This window comes from Echinops telfairi, unplaced genomic scaffold (assembly GCF_000313985.2).
Source record: "Echinops telfairi isolate 266 unplaced genomic scaffold, ASM31398v2 ScPeMD7_5;HRSCAF=22, whole genome shotgun sequence".
In the NCBI taxonomy this organism is placed as follows: domain Eukaryota; kingdom Metazoa; phylum Chordata; class Mammalia; order Afrosoricida; family Tenrecidae; genus Echinops; species Echinops telfairi.
In genome coordinates this window covers 44612106-44621256 of record NW_022103901.1, presented here as the reverse complement: position 1 = coordinate 44621256, position 9151 = coordinate 44612106, and positions in this window count along the sequence as shown.

The window sequence follows — 9151 nt, the reverse complement described above, 5'->3', positions numbered from 1 at the left end:
CCCATCCTCATATAAATATATTTGCATATGTACATGTCTTTATCTAGACCTTTATAAATGCCCATTGCCTCCCAGCTCTTTCCTCGATTTCCCTTGATTCTCCTCCTGTCCCACTATCATGCTCAGTCCCCACCAGGATTTCAGCACTTCCTCTTTGATACATTCCCCTTGATCCTGCCCTACCTGGTCTCCCACACCCACATCCCCACCAATTTGGATTGCTTGTTGTTCCCTTGTCCCTGGGTTTGTTAACACCTCTTCCCTTCCCCCCTCCTCCCCCTCTCCCATGTCCCCCAGGAACTGTCAGTCCCATTGTTTTCTCCTCCAGATTGTTTTTTTGACTACAAGTCTGATCCTAGAAACAGTGAAGGTGGATAAAAAACAGAGAGGAGAATGCACCTCCTGGTGGACAGATTGTTAGTCCATGGTAGCTCCTCTGAAGGGTGGTGCCCACTGTGGACAGACTGACCACAGTGTGTTCCCTAGTGGGTTTTTAGGCATAGCAAGCAGACGATCAACATCTGGAACTCTTAAATCCAAGTTTAACCAGGGGGCCATCATAAAGGAGAGAAATGTTGACAAGCAAGACTTAATGTTGTGAAAATGTCAATGCCATCCAAAGTGCTCTGCAGATCTAATGAAATCCTGATCCAGCTTCCATTATAATTCTTTAAAGAAATGGAGAAATTAATTGCCACCTCCCTATGGAAAGGAAGGAGACCCTGGATAAATAAAGCACCACTCAAGAAGAAAAACAAAGAAGGAGGCCTCCCACTCCCCAATCTCAAAACCTTCCCATATCAAACCCACTGCCATTGAGTTCATGTTGTCTGATAAAGATCCTAGAGGACAGGGTAGTGCTGCCCCTGTGCATTTCAAAGACGGTTCCTCTTTACAGGAGTAGAATGCCCCATCTTTCTCCATCGGAATAGCTGGTGATTTAAAATTGCTGACCTTGTAGATAAAGTGCAACTCATAATCACTACACCACCAGGGCTCCTCTATCTCAAAACATATTAAACAGCAATGCTTGTCACAACATCCAGCATTCGAGTTTCAGTACAATAACAGACACATATATGAGTGGAACCAAATTGTAAGTCCACAAGTAAATTCATTCACTTATAGACAGATGATCTTTGACAAAGGATCCAAACCCAATAAATGGGGAAGAGATAATCTCTTTAACAAATGCTATTGGCAAAGATAGATGTCCATTCATAGAAAAATTAAACAGGACACATATCTCTATTTATATGAAAAAACAAACTTAATATGGTCAAAGATCTAAATATAAAACTGAAAACTTTTAAAGACCAACAAAGAAGAATCTGGGGCATCTAATACATGATATAAATATACTATCAAAAACATAGCTTTATAAAGGCAAAAACAACGGAAGACAAACTAGACACCGGAGAGCTCCTACATAGTAAAGATTTATGGACATCCAACACCACTAGAGTCATAAAAGAGAACCTACAAACTGGGGAAAACAGAATTTTGGGCAGCAACATATCAAACAAGAGGCTAATCTCTAAAATTAACAGAAAATTTCAACACCTCAACAACAAAAACACAAACACAAACAATTCCATTTTAAAAATAGGCAGAGCATATGAAGAGCTAAGTCAACAAACATGCACATGTTCATGAACTATTAGGAAGATGCAACTCAAAACACTGGCATATCCTCTCACCCCAGCATTAACAGCAAAATTAAAAACAAAACACAAAACAACAAATTCTGGCAAGGCTGTGAAGAGATGTGAACATGGAAGTTGGACATTGAGTAAGAAAGACCAAAGAAGGATGGATGCATTTGTTTTTTTTCCCTTTTAAATCATTTTATTGGAGGCTTGTACAGCTTTTATCACATTCCATACATGCATCCATTGTGTCAAGCACATTTTTACATTTGTTCCATTCATCATTTTCTTTCTTTTTTTAACATAATTTTATTGGGGGCTCATACTACTCTTAAGCATATTTGTACATAAGTTGCTCAGGACTGATGCATTTGAATTAGGGTTCTAGAATATTTTTCTAGTGAAAAATACTCAAAGTATTTGACAATAGGATAAACAGAACTGTATTAGAAGAAGTATAAGCAGAATGCACCTTGGGAGCAAGGATGAAGAGACGTGTCTTTTAACTTATTTTGGACATGTTGTGAGATATGTGTTGGGATGGAAAGAATATGACAGCGATTAAAATAGAAGAAAAAGAGAGTTAAGAAAGAAATGGGAGACATAATACAAAACCTAAATTGGTTTATTCTCTGTCATAAGAAATACCTTTGAAGCAAAGACTAAGATTCACATTTTGACATTTTTGGGACTCCTTTCTTCATGCCTAACACACTGGATGAATGTCGCTGATGGGATAGATTATTACAGCTTTGGCTCATGTGAAGCACTGCTTTCTCAATACCCTCTTCTTGAATACTTTATTCACTTTAGTTTTATTTTAGAGGCTGACTGATAGTATGCCAATCCCACACATCTGTCTCAGTGGGTAAATAAAGCACAGGAAAGAAAGGGTTCCGCTGAAGGGTTCAAAATTCAAGCCTGGCATGGATTTCTGAACCCATCACCACATCACAGGAAGCCCACAACTGCTACTCAGCAGAGCTGTATCTGGACATTGTTCTATTCCCATGGTGGCCAGCGCAAGCGCAGGACGCAAGTGGCTTGTCCAACCCCCTCATAGCTCCCTGAATGTCTGGGAGCAGAAATGATTTCTCACCTCTTACCTTACTTAGACTTGTGTCCTGCTTGCTTCCTGTTGTTCGTGGACTTCTCTGCTAGAGTGTCCGGAGCTAATATGCTGGATGAAGCCCCTTCAAGCCCCACTTCTCAGAGGAGCTCTGGTGTCCATCTTGGTTGACCATGCACAGAGACTTTCAACAACCACGGTGGTCAAAAACCCTCAGGGTTTGGTTCAGCTGGTATCTTCTAAAGCATACCAAAGGATTTTGGCACACAGAATGCAGCACCCTCAAGAGGTAAGACCAGGGTTCTCAGTTAGCGTCAGTTTTAAGCAAAATGTTCAATACACTGGAGTAAGAAAGGAGAAAAGAAAGAGAAGCTACCAAATTGAGACCTCAGGGAATGGCTGAATTAGCCCATATTAAATAGTGAGATGGTGGCAAGACATCGGTCTTTACTTTGTTTTTGCCTCCAGGGATTTTATTGAATGTGCTTTTGTGACATAATTTATCAGGAAATTGGTTTTATTCCAAAGGACATTTTGCTTTATGCCTTGTAGCTCTCCCGGGTGCGTAAAAAAGAGAGAAGGTAATTCCATTAGGCTTTCAATGGGAAAAAAATGAACTAGATGTGATTGGAAAGATAAGGCGCTGGCCTTCATTTGAACTGACCTTGCTCCCTGGGTCGAGGGATAAGAAGCATGCCCTTTGTTCCAGAAGCACCATTTCATGTCTAATTAGAGGGTTAGAATTCCTCCCCCCACCCCCTTCTATAACCCCAAACCCCAGTCAGCTGGGAATTGTTCATCATGAAGTTCACAGTAGGCAGATCATCTGATCACCATCTTAGCGGCTTGGGGAGGCCTGTGTTCATTCTGGTGATGCTTAGCAGAATAAAGAGGGATCTGTGTTCAAACGGGACAGATACAGCAGAGGCAAGACCTGAGATTTGGGGGAATTACAGAGTTCCATTTTCCGAGAATCCATTATCCACACAACCAAACGAAAAATCTTCAGTAGAAATCTCCAGTTCACTTCTAGACTAATCTCTTACTGCATTTATGGGATGGAGATCGCAAAGCATTCATAATTAAAGAAACAACCTCTGTTGGTCAAAGTTAAGATGCTGTTCTTTATCTGGAAGGTTCCTATCACGGTTATCAAATGCTGTGACCCTGACATTATAAGTTGCTATCTTTAAATAAGAAGTTGGCTACAAGCTTTTGTGTGCTTCCCCCATTTTTCAGTGATCATTTAAAGTAGACTTTTGTTCTTTAGAACTGAACACTCCGATACAGCAGCTCCTGGCTGTATGTGGCTCTTTGTTAACAAATGTAAACTTCAGTTCCTCGGTCCCAGTAATCACATTGCAAGGGCTCAGTAGCTGCATGTAGCTAGGGACCACCATTCTGGAGAGTACACATATAAAGCATTTCCATCACTTTCCAAAGCAGAAAGTGAAAAATATATATATTCCAAAATGCATTTAGCAATTCAACTATAATGTTTAAACTGTCATTGGATTACACTAGCTATCAAGTGGGTCGTGTGGTTGAATGAGCAGCTGAGTGGGGCAGGCTGATCTCCCGTAAAAGCATGGCTATCTGAGACCCCACCTGCAAAAAGAATTGAATTATCCCAAAGATAAGCTTGAGAATCTGCACAGAGAGCTGGAGAAAACCTGTAGCCATACTGCTAGCACGGACCTGGGGAAGTCAGACCTTTCTTGATCAAACCCTTACTTTTTGCTTGGGGTGGGAGGTTTGATTTTCTTTTCCTACTCATCCTCTGGTTTATAGCAGCTCTATTGAGCGTGAAACCTAAAAACTGCTTTAATCTGCAGGAACCAAAAGGAGAGGGTATGGTCTAAGAGCCCCAAACTGCTAAGCAGCTAACTCTTGCTCTTTATCTTCAAACACCTGGGTATTGAGCCACATGTTGAATACATGGGTGTACCCCCACAAACCTGGAATTTCCCCCCCAAAGCTATGCACTTAATTATTTTTTCAAGACAACCAGATCACTTTCAAAGTACTCTCCATTACATTACACCTTCAAAGTACTTTCCATTACTTCATTTGTCAAATCTGTGACTTCATTCTTAGAATATTTTTCAAACTCATCTGTTTGGATGGCTGACAGCACCTCCCTTGTTTTTCCTTCTTCATCTCTTCTATGTTGTCAAATCACTGTCCTTTCATGTCCCTCTTTATTTCGGGAAATAAAAAAGAAGTGCATGGAGTGAGGTCAGGTGAGTCAGGTGTGTGGGGCAAGAGGGGCATACTGTGTTTTGTCAAAAATTGCTGCACTGAGATGTCTGTGTGAGCAAGTGCATGGTCATGGTGGCAAAACCAGTCCCCCATATGCCACTAATCAGGCCTTTTTTTGTTGCATACTGTCACGCAATCTTTTCAGAACCTCTAAAGAGAAAGCTCGAATAACAGTCTGACCTGGTAGAATGAACCCCAAATGCACTATGAGTTGACATTTTCATCCATGACGTCCAGGACAAGGTTTGTCATCAATCGACATTTCACCCTTTGTGAAATGAGAAAACCACTCGAGCACTTGAGTTTTTTTTTTTTTTTAACATTTTATTAGGGGCTCATACAACTGTTATCCCAATCCATACACACATCAATTGTGTAAAGCGCATTTGTACATCATTTCTCAAAACATTTTCTCTCCACTTAAACCCCCAGCACTTGAGTTTTTCCCTGTAAGCTGTGTTCAACAACATAACATTTTCTGCGGCATTTTTTCCAAGCAGGAAACACAATTTCACAGCCACATGCTGTTCTCTTAAATTGGCCATCACAAAAAAAATGAGGCTCAGGCAAAACTGTTTTAAGAAAAAATTCATTGTGGTGACACCACTGGGTGCACTAACTCAGAGCAGGTTGCTTGAATACGAAACCTCTGCTCCGCCCAGCGCAATTCCGGGTTTTGGTGGGTACCCGCTTGCACCTTCATCTGATTAGTTAGGATGTAAAGATTAGGTAGAACTGCTAAGAACTCCTCCGGCAGTTTCTGAAGCAGGGTACAACCAGACTAACCACGTCAATAGAATCCTGCCTTTTTTCAGATTTGTCCTTAGGTGAGATTAGTCTAGATGGCTGTGCTGTCAGATTCATCTTTGTCTGATACTGTGCTTTAATTTTGTACCCTAGGGGTTTGTAACTTGGGAATATATGCAGAGGCCCCAGCAGAAGCTCATTTTGAATCTAGACATACACACATCTTATTTTGCAGTTCTTCTTCAGAGGATCCATTGTGCTATAGAACAAGTCAGTCAGGCCTCCATTTTCCAAAGTAATGACGGAAGAGAGAGTCAGTCCTTTGTGGAAGGTCAACAATGTGCTCTGTACATTCATAAAAGAAGTGGAGTGGCTCTTCTAAATGACATAATTTCTTAATCTGCTTTTGACCTCTGTAGTGAAATAATTAGTCGTTCTCACCAAAGTGAGTATCTGCCTTGCTTTCTAGCTTCATTTCCAAGACATCATCTATCAAAAACATTTCATTTCTTTTAAGTGGTGTGTCTTTATAGACAGCTACGCACACCATTCAACCGTTACTACAATTCAGTGTCACTGGCTCTAATCAAGTTGTGCTACATCCTCCCTATCCTTTCTGGTGGAATCATTATCCCCCTTAACACACCCCCTGACCCGCCCTGCACCACCCTAGGAGTTTCTTATCTAGTCTTTTGAGTTGCCAGTTTTCAATTTCATTTCACAGAGATAACTCTAAAAGAGTACAATGTTCATGTATTTTACTAATTACAATTTTTTTGTTGCTCAAAGAAGACTTCTGGGGCTAATTTGTTTGTTTTAAAAGTTTAAAGATTATTTAATGTCAATATTTTTAGGAACCCATCCGATCTAAATGCTCCATGAAGGAACACTTATTTTTAAATATTTGCTCACTTCTTTCAAATAATGAAAACTGAAAATTTAAAGGGTGTTTGATTTACATAAGAACTGACTTACAACAGAGTCGTCAGAATGGAACCTGTAAGGGTTTTTGGGGCGCGAAGCGGAGTTAAAGATCCAATTGGTAAAGTTTTAGAAGCAGGCTTTATTGAGAAGCTTGCGGACGGGTTCAATAACTCACGTATTGAGCTAATGAAACCGCGCGAGGGGAATTTCTGGCTGCGTTTTTATATCCCCTGGTGGCAGGCACAGCTGCACACAGGGACTTCAAAGGGAAGCGCTCATTAATTTTATCTATAGGTCCGGGATGGGTGGAATAAACACATCTTCAAGGGATGCAGGGAAGTGGTCGTTAATCTTATCTATAGGTACCGGGGCAGGTGAAGTAAACATATCTTCAAAGAACATTCTTTCTCGGGGATATCTGGTTCTCAGAACTGGTGATTTTCAGCGAGGGGAGGGGAGGCCGATGTGAGGGAGGCCCATGAGAGGTGAATTCTGAGAACCAAGAAGGTACCGGATTCAAAATGGAGTCCCTTGTGCCAAGACCAGGCAGAACCCATCATAAGTTACCTATATATCCTTCTAGAGATACTGTAGTTATTCATATACAAGCTTATAGGTGCATTTTTTATGCTTTCCTCCACTTTTTACTAAATGTTAGCATGCATCTTTTTTGCTTAACCATATATCTCAAGCGGAAGACCAAAGGAGAACTGATGCATTTGAAATGTGGTGCTGGCAAATAACATTGAAAGTACCATGGACTGTCAACACGGATCGGTCATGGAAGAAGTACAACCAGAGTTCTCTTTGGAGGCAAGGATGGTGAGACTTGGTTTTACATACTTTAGATATAATGTCAGGAATGGCCAGTCTGTAGAGGACATCATGTTTGGTAAAGTGGAGGGGCAGCACAAAAGAAGAGAATCCTCAAGGAGATAGAAACAATGGTGGATTCAATAATGGGCATAAGATGGCAAAGGACCGAGTAGTATTTCGTTCCATTGTGCAGTGTCACTATGGGTCAAACGCAATCTGATGGCACCTAACAACAATATCTCATGGATTCTGAGTGACACAAATAGTTAATGCACTCAGATGCTTATAGAACATTAGGAGGTTCAAGTCTACCCTGAAGCTCCCTGGTCACATGGGGGCCCTGGTGGTGACAAGTTAGGCTGCTAACCACAAAGTTAGTAGTTTGAAACCACCAGCCTTCCCTCAGGAGAAAGATGAGGCTCTCTATTCCTATAGAACTAGACTTGGAAACCCACGGTGGGATGGTGGCGGTGGCAGTTTCATCCTGTCCTACAGGGTTGCTATGAGTTGGAATCACCTCCATGTTGGTGAGTTTTGGAGAAATCAGTCACTGAAAACCCTGTGGAGTGCCGACACATGGTGGGTTTGCCATGAATCTGAATCAACTCAGCAGCTAATTTAAATATCTCACAGATGGTTTCCTATCTCTTATAAACACTTTCCCTATTCCTTTTATGGCTGGTAGTACTGGGGGCATAGTGCTTACAAGGTGGGCTCCTGACCAGAAGGTTAGTGGTTCGAAACCACCTGTTTCTCTGAGAGAAAGATGGAGATTTCAATGCTTGCAAAGAGTTACAGTCTTGGAAATCCACAGGGGCAGTTCTACTAGATACTATATAGGGTCACTTTGAGTCAGAATCAAGTCAACGACAGTAAGTTTGTTTGTTGTAGTTCGTGGACAGAGTTGAGTCTGGCTCATGGTGACACCTGTGCGCAGAGTGGAATGGCTCATGAGGTTTCAGAAGCAGATTGCCAGGCCTGTGGTAACCAAGTTGCTGTAATTTGGTCAGTCCCCCATTGATGGACATCTAAGTTGCTCATAGAACTTTGCTATATAAACAATATTACAATGAATATTCCTGTCTTTACTATGGATCTCTGGATAAACTCTTTTCAGATAGAAAGGGGGAATATATTTGCAATTGTGTTATTTCTAGATTTCTCTAGAAATTTGAAAGTTATATCAAATTATATTCTCACCAGCAGGTATTAAATGCTCATTTTGGCAAGTGACCTCAATTGAAAAAAAATTCCAGTATCAGAGGTGGAAACTAATGTTTCACTGTTGCTAATGTGCATTTAAAAAAATCATTTTATTGGGGGGTTGCACAACTCTTATCACAATCCATACATCCATCCATTGTATGTAAAGCACATTTGTACATTTGTTGCCCTCTTCATTCTCAAAACATTCTGCTTTCTACTTGAGCCTTTGGTATCAGCTCCTCATTTTTCCCCGTCCTCACTCCACCCTCCCTCATGAAACCTTTATAATTTATAAATTATTATTATTTTGTCATAGCTTACACTGTCTGATGTCTCCCTTCACCCATTTTTCTGTTGTCCACCCCCCAGGGAGGAGGTTATATGTAGACCCTTGTAATCAGTTGCCCCTTTCTACCCCACCTTCCCACCACCCTCCCAGTATCACCACTCTCACCACTGGTCCTGAAGGGATCATCCG